Below are 10,236 nucleotides of genomic sequence, written 5' to 3'. Positions count from 1 at the left end.
GGGGTCTGGAGCACAAATCCTGTGTGGAGTGTCAGAGGGAGCTGAGGGGGTTTAGCCTGGAGAAAAGAAGGCTCAGGGGTGACTGCATCACTCTACAAGTGCCTGAATGAGGCTGTAGAGAACTGGGGGTTGGTCTCCTGTTCCAGGCTATAAGTGATACATCAAGAGGACCATGGCCTCAAGCTGTGCCTCTGGAGATTCAGGTCAGGCATTCTGATCTCTTGACAGAAAGGGTTATACTTTGGAATGGATTCCCTGCCCAGGGAGGTGGTGGAGTCACCATCCCTGAAGGTGTTGTGTTCCAATGTGGCACTCAGTGCCAAGGTGGTGATTGGTCAAAGGTTGGACTTGATCTCAGAGGTCTTTTCCAGTCTGGATCATTCTGTGTGGATTATGGAAAGCAGTGTGCAGAAGCAGTGAGGAATCCTGATGCAAAAGCATGGGCAGTAGCTGCAGTGTGTGTTGAGGGAGGCATTTGGGCTCAGGGAATTAGGATAACAGGAAGTGAGAGTGACAGGCGACTACTTTCTGCAGTGTATGGCATTTGTGGCCTGTAATTGTCCAGGCTTGAGAAGTTTTGCCAGCCAGGGAGCAGCTCAGCACATATGTTGCCTGGAAGCTGAAGGAGGGTTGCAATACTGAGCTTGGAGATTGTTGCTTCCAACAGATAGATCTGTCGACTTAACATCCTACTTAGCACAAGTCCATATAAAGTTATCAGTGGGAGCAGCATTGTATTACATGGTTCATTTTGTGCTTCATGTTCAGTGATGTAAGGCAGTCCACTTGAAGAACAGGTGAAAGTGGTAATTCCTGCTGTCCTGGACATACTTGTAAATGTCTGAAATGTATGAATAATTGCTGGACTTAATTGGCCATCTCTAAAACTGGCAGTCCTGAAAAGGAAAGGGTCATTTGCAGCTGTTTCCTCATTTGTGGGTGAGGCTTTTTTGGTTGGTTGGTTTGTTGGTTGGTTGGGGTTTTTTAACTGAGATCACTTGGGCAGAGATCTCTGGGTTAGCAGGGTTTTTTTTAACTTTTGTGGCTTGCATTCTCCCCAGGAATGGGAGTCTCATCTCTGCTTTGTTGTGAATGGATTTAGGAACACCGTTTCTTTAACAATCCAGGTTCTGTGTATGAAATTAATTAGCCAAAGTAATTTTAACTGTTTCTGCAAACACAGCTACTGAAACATACACAGTTTTCTCTAGACATTTTTGTACTTCTAGGTGAATTGTTAGAGTAGTCAGAACTCTGAACAAATGCTACATTTTTACAACAGAGTGACAAGAAGTCAACCTAAGTAAAAAAACTTGATGTTACAGTGTGCTCGGACACAAGAAGCTGAAGTTCAGATGAGCTGCAGGGAATATTTAAATACTGACTTTAGAAAAACCTGACGTTTATCTAGGTTTATGTATAGCTTCAATTCTAGGCGTAGTCTAGAGAATGCAAGATAACACTTGCTCTTAAATATGTCCTGTTCCCAAATGCTTCCAGGAAGTGGCCACAAGAAGTTCACAACAGCTGCTACCCAGGCTGGTCCGAGGCTGTGCATGTAATGGAAAATTTGCACCCGATGGCAACAGTTAGGAGACATACTGATTTACATGTGGAGACAGAATACCTTCCAAGAGGGGGTGTGTGCATAAAGACAATGCACATGAGAGGAAGTTTATTAAGACTGTTGGTTAGCCATTTGTCCTGTGTAACTATACCTCAAATCTGTAATGACATCAAGACATGGTATTGCAGTACTCAGCAAAGCATTTGACTGTGGTGCTGCATGATGTGGAAATGGTGAGGCCCAGGCAGCTTGAGCATGCTTTTTGGGAAAGCACCTTCTTTTGCATGGCTTCACAAAGTAACAACTGGTCAGGCAGACTTTGCACCACTGCCACCCTTTACTGTCAGTCCACTTAGCTGCTGCAGTCCTCTAGAGCTAATGTGAATAACCAGAGAAGAAAAACAATCTGGGATAAACATTTTCTATTGCTTTCTACCAAAAGCAATTTGGTTTTTTGGCTGGGCAAATGATGTGAATGAATTTCCCTCATTCTCACAATCACTGCCCTTGCCTTTAAACAGCAGCATAAAGGAGAACAAAAATGCACCTAAGCCACCTCACCTTCAGTGTCTGTAGACAATTTCTTATTTGCTGGCGTTTTACTTCTGCATCAAATCTTTCAGGTAGCACTGCATCCGTACACAGACAGGTAGGGACTGTTAGGTTCAGCAGAGGAATGTTTTTCTGTCTTTCATACACTTGTATTTGTAAATACAACACTTTGATCAAGTAAGGGTAGAAAACAGTTTGCCTTAAGTAGGTCAGTATGTCCAGAGAGCACAAAAAATGCCAGCATCACACTATCTCAGTTTGAAGTATTAAACTGGAACAAATAAAGCCTAATACTTTTCCTTCTCTTGTTTTAGATACAGAAGTTAAAACATTCATTAAAACTGGAAGATACACTAATGGCCTTGGAAAGGCTACAAGCCACTTCAGTGGGTCTGTTGAATTTCCTGAGGAAGTGAGAGACCACCTTATACAGAATGATTTCTTAACCTTTGTGGTAGCAACTGAGGCTACATTTTTGATATCTAATGGTAGATCTCTTTCACATTCAAATAACAACTAAATTGTTTTGGCAAAACATGAAAGAAGATCTTTGTCAACAATGGTCTGCAAACCTTTCTTTAAGTCTATGTGCAAATACTATGATGCAAATAATTGTCCCACTGTGCAAAAGGCCAGTGGTGCTTCCTGTGTAAGATTATTTTTTAAGCTTAAAATGTAGTTGTTTCTCTGTACTCCCTTTTTCTCTTTTTTTCCTTTGTTTTAGGTGGAGACTTCCAACTGTGAAGGTATCTGATACGTTAGGGATCGAGAATGGAGAGCTGTGGTTACCAAGAGCCAATATTGATGTAACAGTTCCACCAGTTCTGATCTGTGATCCATCCTCATTCTTCTTCCAGTACTGCATTAGGGCAAGGATGCAGTCTGTGCACAGCATCTCAAGTTCAGTAATTTAGAATCTGCCAAAACTCCCAGGCTCAATTTTCTCATGCTGAACCAGTCCCATAATACTTGGATTATAGCAGCAGTGGTAAGCAGCGCAAGCACAATGTAATCTTCCACTATGCTTCTTTGTCTTTCAGGATTTACCCCAAAGGAAAGTACAGACAGAGAACTCCTCAAGTAGCTTTCAGGTGTATCATAGAGGCTTGTATAGACCTTTATATTTGCTTTAAAATAAATAAATAAAATCTATAAACTAACTGGGGTAGAACAGTGAATCAGTTCTGTGTGGAGTGCAGTGTTGCAGCTCTCTAGACGGAGGAACCATGGGCTGCCCAGACCCCTTTTACTCTTTTACTGTTCCATTTTTGCTCCTGTTCTCAGCATGTTAAGTAGCCAGCCTTTTGCCAGTTTGGTTTGTGGATCCAAGGGTATGAGGGAGATGTGTATTTGCAGCACTACCTCAACAATTTTAAGATGGCCCTCTTTGTCTCATGGTAGAAATTCTGTAAAAGTCATGGAGATAATAAAGAGAACCTGATGGATGGCTAAAGGTAGCTGATGGGTAGGGTATCATATCCTATATGACATTGGGATTTAATAATTTGCAGTGGCTCTACTGTTTTTTACAGGTTCTGTGGAAGCAGATGCCTAACTCCCACAGCAGTGCAGGAGAGAGGAGCTATGGAGCATTGATTACTAAATCACTGTTGATGATACATGATTCCACTACACTAACAACACACATCATTACAAATATTGTCTAGCATCTAATCTCACAATAAACACACAGACTGCCTTCACCAGGGAACATTCGACTGGTTGATGACTCTCACGTGCACTGCTGGGATATTTTGGTGTGATCTGAACTGTGGTAGGATGGCAACAGAATGGAGGACTTTGCCAGCCAGCAGCTGTCTACTGCTTCTCACCTTTCACAGTCTAACATGCTTTCCTAGGGCTCCTATTTCTTGTCTCCTCCTTGATCTAGATGTCAGCTTTCCCCTTTCTCCAGGCCACTGGATTCAGTGCAGGATTGGGCAGAGAGGAGTATCATCTAGGGAACAAAAAGGTGATCTCTTTCACACTGAAAAATCCCAGATGTCAAATTTGTAGTTATTTTACAGCTGAATTCTATCTGGTTGATGATCATCACTTCCAGGCAGAGCTGCTAATTTGGATTTCTCTGTTGTATCTTTAACAGTTTTGTGTGGTAGATGCTCAGGAACTGTTTTCTTAAAAAAAACAAAACAAAACAAAACAACAACAACAAAAAACCCAAAACCAACCAACCAAATTAAAAAAAAAAACAAAAACAAAACAAAAAAACCCCTCCAAAACCCCACAAACACACAAAAAACCCCAAAACCCAAACTCAAAAATCCCCCAAAACAATTATCCCCACCCCCACAACAAAAAACCACCCCAAGCCCCAAAGATTTTAACAGTGCATCAAACACAACTTCAGTCTGACAATTTATAGTTCTAGGAGACATGAATATTTTTCTGCCTTCAGAGCAATGAATTCACTTTAGAGGAAGGCTAATTCCAAGCAGTCGAGTTTCCCATTAGACAAACACTGACTTCCCCAGCTGCTGCCCCCAGCCAGGTGCGGGGTTGCTGCTCAGCACCTCTTGCTCTCTCCCCACTGCAAGGTGTGGAGCACAGGAAAGTGTGCTGAATGCTCTGTTCTCCTTGGCAGAGAGAGGAAAAAAAGCAGAGATAACAGGTCCTAACCTGCATTTCACATTCCAAAGCCTTTCTTCTTCGTGTGTCAGCAGACATCTAATCAGGGAAGATGCCAGCTTCATCCCACTGGGCCATGTCCAAAGGAACATCTAGCAGACCTGCTGCCTCTTTAGAGCAGGTAGAGCAGGGTTATTTGCCAAGCTGAAGACCAGATTCTTGCTTGTGTCCAAGTGTCTTTTAGGTGTTTACAACAAATATAAGTAATATTTAAAGTGGTTGATGCCAAATCTTCTGCTTGAGCAGTGACAGTAGCACAAATGATCACGGCTGTTGCTGTGCAGCCTGAATGCCCCTCCAGTGCAGCTGGCTCTGCCAAGGGTCTGTGTGATACCACCACATCCACTGCTGGCACTCAAGAGAAAAGGTAGCAAGGGCAAAACTTCACAAAAACCCCAAAAATCCCCAGTGCTGGGCTCACACCCAGAGTAGAACATAAAGAGCAGGGTTTTTAATGTTTTAAAGGTAAACATTCTATTGAAGTCTAGATTTCCAGACTGTTTTATATACAGTGTGTTTAATTTCTATCTCCTGGAGGCTAGAAGGGAACCCATGCAGCAACTCACCCTGTTGAATTTCATAGAAAGGAGTTAGGAACAACAAATCTTCAAAATATAAAAAGACAAAACCTTATGGAAGTTAACAGCTGGACTAAATATTAACGTATCTGAAAATATTCCCTGGAAAGGAGAATTCATACTGGGATTGAGTCACGTGATGTGGTGGGAATGTAGGAGAACTGGATGGGTACATGGGTAACCTTGGAGAGATCTGCTCTCAGTTCTCCATATATGAAGTTAATAAATGCTCTTCTTCTAATGTTTTTTATTTTGTCTGTTCCAGCTTTGGAAGATGGTGGGCGATTTGCAAGAGGATCTGTGAAAGATGATTAAACAACGTGATATAATCAAAAAATAAGTTTATAAAGTCTAAGCTAGTACTGACAGATGCAGAACATGTAAGAGTGGCCTCATGCACAGGGACAGCCTTAATGAGTGGCCTCATGCACAGGACTGGGCTGTCTGATCCCAAGTAGGTGTCACAGGAGATGAGTTTTCAGAGGATCTAGTTCTGGAAGTAAAAAACCAAGAGGTTTCTTTCTCATGTGGATTCAGATGATGAAGGAACAGAGAGCTTTCCTCAGTTTGAGGAAGGGGTTGAGCTCCATGTCTCAGTCTATGCTTATCCCACCCCACCCATGATGTCCCCAGCCCAGTGCTGGTGGGGAGGCCCCTCCTTGCTGAGCACCCATGCAGTGCCTGCAAGCTGCACATTGCAGAGCAGCTGGAAACACAGCCTCAAACACCAAGACATTTTAAAAATATTACAGAATCGACGTTTTAATATTCCCCTGAACTTCTGCAGTTTAGCACATCTTTGATTGTACCACAGAGTTAATTTAGGTCTTCAAAGCCAGAGAAACCTGAGATATTAACCATAGAAATCAGAGTCACTCAGGACAGTGGTCATCCCTGGTTTAATCAAAAAGCAGCTGTACAGCCCGGTCCAGAGGCTGACCACACAGCCTAAACCTCCCACCAGTAGCAGCCAAGTGGATTTTGGCTCACTCTCCCCTACTGACAAGCCCCCAGCTCCCCACTGTCAAACAGGGGTCCCTGGGCTGCAGCTGTTCCCCACTCTGAAATCTGGGGGACTGCTGTGGGCAAAACCTGGGGGCTCCTCTACCCAGCCCCAGCCCTAGGAAAGACAAAACATTTCTCTGCTGCCAAAATATTCTCCCATTTCACTGCTGCCAAAACTGGGGGTTGAAGCTGGAAGACCTCCTGCAGCTGAGCACTGACTGATGCCAGCCAGGAGCACCTTGGGGATTCCCCATCCTTTGCCCTGCCAGTCCCAGGTGAAGAGGGAGAGAAATGTACTTAATCAGAGACTCAGCAGCTCCATCACCTGCTCCAGGGCAGCTTCCAAATCCACCAACCACGCTGTGCTGCAAGCCAGCTGCTCCAGTGGCTGTCTGAGCAGGTAGGATTGGAAGTAACTGGTATTGTGTTTGGGCTGTGGAAGCAGAAGTATTTAGAAAGTTGGAATTGTGGCCCCCATTGTTTGAATCCTTTGGGAAGAAGGTGCTACTAGTGTTCCACATTTTGATTTCTTTTTAAATGGCCAGAGGAGTCCAGAAATTAATGAATAAAAAAGTTAATTTTGTCCTCATGAGGGTCCCTGGTGCCCATCTCTGTCAGGGGAGTACAGAGAAAGAGAATCTATGTCTGCTTCTGCCCCCTTCCATCTGTGCTTAACCCCTGCCTTGCCATGCCTCCAACCTTGTCTTTTCAGTTTGAGAAAGATATTTCTGTGTTGCACCAGTGAGGAAGCCTCAGCGGAGCCTTCATCCACGCCCCAGCCATGCTACAGCACAGCAGTGGCTCCAGGAAAGCCTGCACAGTGCTCAGCCACAACGGGGGCTTGGACCCCCCAGCCGGGCACTGCCCCTCTGAGCTGTGTCCAGGTGAAACCCTGGGTGAGAGTTTGGCACCCAGTGTACCTCGAGGTGAGCAAGGTGCTGCTGGCTCTCCGTGCCTGTGTGCATCCCAGCTGTGCCCAAAAGCACAAACACAGAGGTGTCTGCTCCAACCCTGTGTGCTAACACAGCCAGCTTAAATACTGCTCACACAGCACTCCTGAAATCCTGAGGGGAGAGACAAGAAGAGTCAAGAGTCTGGTACCTGGCTGGAATCTATGCTAGAATCTATTAAAGCCTTAAACTGGAAAAACTTTGTATGAAATTGTTTTACCTGAGTTTCCAAACTGTGAAAAGAAACAACTTCTCTGGGGAATAGTGGATTTCCAGCTACTCACTGAGAGGAAATCTTCATTGTCTGTTGGAACTGCATAACCAGAGATGCAAAAGCAACATCTGCTTGCTTCTTTGTCTTTTTTTTTTTGGGACTGTTGCTATTCTTTGACTAAGAATAGCATAAATCAGTTTAATTAACTAGTAGAAGCAGGTAGCTGGGAAATTGCTAGACCTATAAAGTATATGCCTGTTTTTTAAATTAACTCCCCACAGTGGGCAGATCACTTGCTTACTTCTTCCTTTAGCATCTTCAAAACATTTTTTCACAAGTGAACATTTTACAGTTCTCAGTTTTTCCCATTCTTGTTGTGGCCACTAGTGTCTGACTTTCTGGGGTATTGCAAGCTGCATAGGAAAGGAGAAAGTGGGCAAGAGATGTCTAATGCATAAGAGGGGCAAGTAAGCAAATATAATGAGAATTAAGTAGATAATAGGGCTGGAGTATTCACAGTGGGGGAAGTATGGGGGAACCAATCAAATGAAAACTTAGCTAAGATTTGCAGCAAAATGAGCAAACCAAAACTTACCAAAAAGCAAAACCTTTGTTTTCTAAGCATGGACCTATCCCTCTGCAAGGGATCTTGAGCTCAAACTCCATGGAGGAATGAGTAGAAGAGCTGATGGTTTTGCACTAACCTGCCTCAGAACATTGGGGTTCCCATGCAGAAATGTATCTTTGAGGAGGTGGAGAGATTTAACATCTCAGCTTTGGAGCTTAGCAGGGGAAGAAAGCCACTGTCAGAGAAAGGTGTTGTTTAATGAGATAGGCACCACAGAGATCTGAAGGGGGCAGATCTGCAGGCAATGCCATGAAGAAGACTCCTGCAGTAAGGCTGGAGGTGAGAGCTAGGTTATTGACAGAAATACATGAACTCTCATGTCCTACCCTTGGGGATATAAGTCACTCAAAAATTTTTCTTATTGCTCCACTTTGGCACAAGGAGAAAAACAGTTACTCCTTTCCCCTCCCCTGTGGTCAGAAACCCACTCACAATCTATAGAAATCAGGACTCTTCCTTCCTGCCAGGAGACAGCAAAAGTGATTGGGGAGCAGCTCCTTGTGTCACCAGGTGCAAGACCTCAGCTTTTGCTTCTCTGAATAGGACCAAAATCTGCTTCAGCCTGGATCCAACCTCTCTGATCTTTTAAAACACATCCTCATCTCTTTTTCTTGACCAGAACTTCTGGTAATAGCTGGCTTTTAAGGACGTTTTAATGGCAAGTCCCTTTGTCCTGGAATAGGTGCAGATTCTTCAATTCCTGTGGCAACTGTTAGTCTGCTGAAACAGAGGAGATAGAATGAAAAAGCAGGAGGAAGAGCAGGATGGGGAAGAGGAGGATGGGAGCAGGAATGTATCCACTCCACCACTTGTTTCCTGGAGAAAACTGCAGCTTCTTCTGACTCGCTAGAGCAATACACTGGGAACAATGGCAAAACATTGTAATGTTTATTTATGTTCTTATTTTTAAACAGAACAAGTGAAGTTTAGTCATCCTCAACAGACAGATTTTATTTATATAGAGCGTAGTAACCTTCCAAATGACAATGCTTGGTTCCATGTCCACACTGCCTGGACTAATCACTCGTAGAGACTCATCTGCTTTTCCCTCCTCTGCCCTGAAAAAGCACTGAATACCATTTTTAAACTGCAAGCTTGCAAGGTCTCACAGGTGTTACCCTCTAAAGTAAGCAACCCAAATGACCAAATATCCCCTTTGAGACAGTGTCACTCTGTCTCTCCATGCAGATGGTCTGTACTGCCCTGAGGATGAGCTGGGCTGCATTAGCAGAGAATAAACAGAGCAGGTCTGGTGGCTTCCCACCTCTGCACTGTCTCCTGAGTTGGGACAGTTTTGCCTCAGCTTCTGCACCTGGTTCAGCCACTGGGTATGTGAAGTTAAGCAAAACCTCCGACACTCCAAGCATTTGAGGTCATTCATTTGGATAGCCATGTATTTTTACATTAACAAAACCATTCCCTGTGTTAATCTTTAGGCAGAAGGCTGAAGAAGTAGAAAAGTGCCTCAGGAGTGCTCTAGCTGTTGAGTGCTGTGAAGGTACCCTTGCAACCTTCACAAGTTTGGAAACACTTGTTGCTTGAAGGTGATTTGAATACAGGATGCACCCTTTAGCCCATGCACTCTGACAGGAACAGTGGTTCCAGAGGTGGAACTGGGATGTCTCACAAGCACCAAGTTATTAAGGTGTTTGATGGACAGCGAAGCTGTGCTTATCACAGGGACACTATAAAAACCTCTTGAGCTTCTATAAGAGCTTGCTCTCTTTTGGGGATTTGTCTGGATGAATTTTTCTGCATCACCTGATTTCTTACCCCTTCCCTACTTGTCCTGTAAAGCACACAGAGGAGAGAGCATGGGGAAAAACATCCCTGGAAGCGCAGCAGAAAGCTCATGGTTCCTGATGGGCTTCCTGTTTGCCTGGGACAGACCTACAGTCACAACCCCCCAGCACCTGTGGTGTGTGTCACAGTGATCCCTGTCTCACCCAGGAGGAGCATCTGCCTTCCCCCCTGCCCTCCCAGCTTGCCCAGCCTCTCAGTGCCAAGGGAGGAGCCGTGTCCCCCACCAGCACGAGCCTCTGAGCCAGCCCAGCGTGTCGTCCTGAGGCTGCAGGTGATAAATTATGGCTGTCTCT

The sequence above is a fragment of the Agelaius phoeniceus genome, chromosome 1 (genome assembly GCF_051311805.1).
Source record: "Agelaius phoeniceus isolate bAgePho1 chromosome 1, bAgePho1.hap1, whole genome shotgun sequence".
Lineage (NCBI taxonomy): Eukaryota > Metazoa > Chordata > Aves > Passeriformes > Icteridae > Agelaius > Agelaius phoeniceus.
Note: the sequence above shows the minus strand (reverse complement) of the source record.